The following is a 3,964-nucleotide window of genomic DNA, read 5'->3' as shown; positions in this document are numbered from 1 at the left end:
GTTATATTTCCATTTATATATGACCTATAGTTAGATTTTTATATGTTCATCTAGGATGCAGAAACCATATTGAGTACAAGTTCTTAGTTGATCAATACAGTTTCTGACTTTGTTTTTTGGCATACAATAATATTATCTCTAAATAAAAGCAATGGTATTTCCTTTTTTTTTTCTATTCTTATGATTTTGTTTTATTCATATGGATGATGACATTGAATTGATCCCTGTGTACTCTGCTGAACAGAAGCAATTATAGAGGGCATGCCTAGTTTGCTTCAGTCACAAATTGGGAAATTTCTACATGGAAAAAAGCTGATTATAAATTTCTGGAAGATGTGTTTTTATCAGGTTAAGCACATCCATATCTCTTCCCAGATTTCTAGGATAGCATTTTTAGTTGTTATGCCTGAGTAAATGTTGATTTTAATTATTTGTTTATTTATTATTTCATTTCAATCAAAATTGACCTGTAATCCTCTTAAAAAATATAATTTGACTAGCTTTAAATTTCCGAATTTTACTTAATGTTCTGTATTTATTATATTTAAAGATTAAAAAAGCTATATTTAGCCATTTAAAACAATAAAATCAATTTAAGAATCTATAAATATCCATACTTTTATTACATTAGTCTCCTAAATGCAAATTTCATCTTCAGAAACCTAGAACTAAATTTATGTATCATTTAAAAATTAATATGTATAATGAAATTAATTATGTTAGTATGTATATGCATGTGTAGACACAAACAAATCTATTTTGGAGATGACAATTACTTTTTATGTTAAGTCTTCTCGTGTTGTATGTTTCTTGACCAGCTAAATCCCTGGATAAAATTTTAAGGAGGATGCCAGGATTTTTAACTATTAGTATTTCTGATACTAAAATAATTCTTTTTTTTGACTATCACTATTAAATTTTGGTATAGCTGAATAGGGATTGTAGTATAGCAGAGTTTTGCTTCAACATTTTGAAGATATAACTTTATTTTGAATTGTATTGTCCCTAACACCAATTCAACTGTCAGAATGTCATTCATTTTCTTGGATAATCTGATGGTTTTCTTTGGTAACTTTAACCAATGTTTCTCTATTCCTAATGTTCTGTAATTTTCTTCTGTCTAAATATGGATTTATTTTTATTTTCTCTTTATATTCAGAACTTATTCCTTCTGTGCATTTATGATTTTCTTCACACCTGATCAGTAATTATTTCTCCAAAGTGATCTCTTCAAATTTTGCTTATTCACTATATTCTCTTATACTTTTTCCACACTAGAACTTATGCTATGATGGGTCTTCAAAAATTTCATCATAGGATTTGTGTTATATTTTAATTCGATTTTTCCTGAAACTTTTTGAAGTACCCTAGTATTAACATTTTAATTGTAATAAGTAAGCTTTCATTTGTATGATCCATTGTATCATTTTTTATATTTTTAAATTTGTATATATATATATATATATAAATATATATATATATTCTTCTTTCATGTAATGCTATTTCTTTATCTTCATTTGACTTATTTGAACCATATACACTAATTTGCCATTTGATTTTCTTGAGACTTTTCACTGTTGTGAGAATTTTGTTTACAGACTAACTTTATGTGTGATTTTTTAGCTGATATAAGGGATTCAGGTCCCCAGTGCTATAATTACATTAAGGGCATTAGAAATTGAGTCTCTAAGTCAACAAGTAGCTAAGCTTAGAACCTAAATTAAATAATTTAGAAGGTAAATACATATCGATTTTGTAAATGCCCTCCAAGGACACTGGATGACTAAACATAATTTTTGATGCCTAGCTCCATGCTATTCTCAGCATTAAGGCTAAAAAATAACCAAAGTCTAGTATAACACATGAAAATTCAAGAATGAATATGTGTATTAGTCAGATTCCTCCAGAGAGACAGAACCAGTAGGAGACAGACAGATACGTAGGTAGGTAGGTAGGTAGGTATATAGATGAGAAGAAATATATTAAGGTAATCGTCTCATGCCACTATGGAGATGGACAAGTCTCATGATATGCCATCTGCAAGCTGGAGACCCAGGAAAGCTGGTAGTGTGGCTCAGTCCAAATCCTAAGGCCTCAGAACAAGGGATGCTAACAGTGCGACTCTCAGGCCAAACCCCAAAGCCTGCGAATGTGGGATTCTGATGTCCAAGTACAGGAGATGAAGGGTGTCCCAACTCCAAAAGAGAAAAAAATTCACCTTTCCTGGGCCTTTTTGTTTTATTCAGTCCCTCAGTGGATAGGATGGTGTCTGCTCACATCAGATGAGGATGGATCTTTATTATCCAGTTCATGGATTCAAACTCTAATCTCTTCTTCCACCTTCACAAACATACCCAGAAATAATTCTTTACCAGCTATCTGGGTATCTTCTAATCCAGTCAAGCTGACACCTAAAATTAATCATCACAAGTATGTAAAAGAAATTATTTTTGGCACCTATGGCTATTATTTCAGTAAAATGTTATGATTATGCAATGTTGCTAAACATTTTCACTGTGTGCTCTTAATGGAGTGTATATTCAAATCATTTCTGTTTTTATTTGTGTTTACTGTGTTTACTTAAATACAGTGTGTTTAAGTGCTTGAAAAGATTCCATTATGTATGATGGATGGTACTACTTTATGCAAGTGGAAAATTTACAAAGATGCTACATTTTACATTTTATTTGATGGACACAAACATGATCTGTACAAAGTCTGATATACAGCTAAGGGAAAGAAAACTAACATCAAGAAATAGTTTGTGTCAGCAGAAGGACATGAAAATTACTAGATGGTAACCAATTGCATGCATGAAAAGGTGGATGCAACTTCAACCTTATTTAAAGCTCTCAGNACATTTTATTTGATGGACACAAACATGATCTGTACAAAGTCTGATATACAGCTAAGGGAAAGAAAACTAACATCAAGAAATAGTTTGTGTCAGCAGAAGGACATGAAAATTACTAGATGGTAACCAATTGCATGCATGAAAAGGTGGATGCAACTTCAACCTTATTTAAAGCTCTCAGTTATCTAGTAAATTGTTAACAATAAACTGACAATCTATGACAGAATATGTACACAATGGTAATAGAAAAATATAGATATAAAACAAATGAAAAATTGACTTTAATCTATTTTAACAAGAACATACATTCATTGAATATGTATCAATGTAAAGGAGATGTCTGTTCATGTATTTTAACTAGACATAAACACTATTCAGCAGTTTTCTTTTCTTTGTTTTAGTATTTGTTTCTTTCTTTTAAGCATACAGTATGATTAAGTTTACAATCAAAATAAATAAATGTAATTGAGAAGGAAAAATGACAATGTTAGTGCTATCAAACATAATAACTAAAGTAGAATGGTAATGGTACTCGTATGATAAAAAAGGGGGGGTAAATTCGATGCCAGAAAGCATAAAATAAACTACAAGGCATGTGAAAATGAAATGCTTAAAGACGTTATAAAGGAAAGGTTTATTTCAAAGTCAGCGTGGTTAAGAGTCTCAGTGCTAAAAGAGATTAAATTTAAAACACTACCAAAACCAATACTCTAAGAAAATAGTGCAATTGTAATTAATTATTTATTTTTTAACTAATTAAATGTGATGTGTTTAACGGGATTTACTGTGTAATACAATACCCTTTACTCTGGATACAATTTTGTTAGAAATATTGATCTCCTATGTTTATCTAGGCAAATAACCTAGATAAGTGATCTTCTTATCCTGGACAAAAAAAAAAAAAAAACAACATTTAACCTCTCAGCCTAAGCTCAAGAGAAAGCAATACCGAGGCAAAAGTTTGTTTACAAGTCTTTTATGGAGAAATGTGATACCAGAGGCTGGAGTGAGGGATGAAGGAGAGATGCAGGAACAGAGAAGGATACAGTGAAAGATGCATTTTCAAGCTGCCCACTGCTATGGGTGACTACTGCTTGGATCGGTACTTGG

At 31.0% G+C, this 3,964-nt stretch overlaps 1 long non-coding RNA gene across 1 annotated transcript; it reads right to left on the bottom strand.

Moving 5' to 3' along the window:
* Nucleotides 1-2,670: 2,670 nt before the first annotated feature.
* On the bottom strand, nucleotides 2,671-3,310 carry LOC103597879. Its single transcript, XR_551150.1, has 2 exons — nucleotides 3,018-3,310; nucleotides 2,671-2,838 (listed from the first exon to the last, which is right to left on the bottom strand). It is a non-coding gene; the product is annotated as an uncharacterized LOC103597879 (long non-coding RNA).
* Nucleotides 3,311-3,964: the final 654 nt, after the last annotated feature.

Source organism: Galeopterus variegatus, unplaced genomic scaffold, assembly GCF_000696425.1.
Source record: "Galeopterus variegatus unplaced genomic scaffold, G_variegatus-3.0.2 Scaffold2452, whole genome shotgun sequence".
NCBI lineage: Eukaryota > Metazoa > Chordata > Mammalia > Dermoptera > Cynocephalidae > Galeopterus > Galeopterus variegatus.
This window is presented reverse-complemented; position numbering and strand designations above follow the sequence as displayed.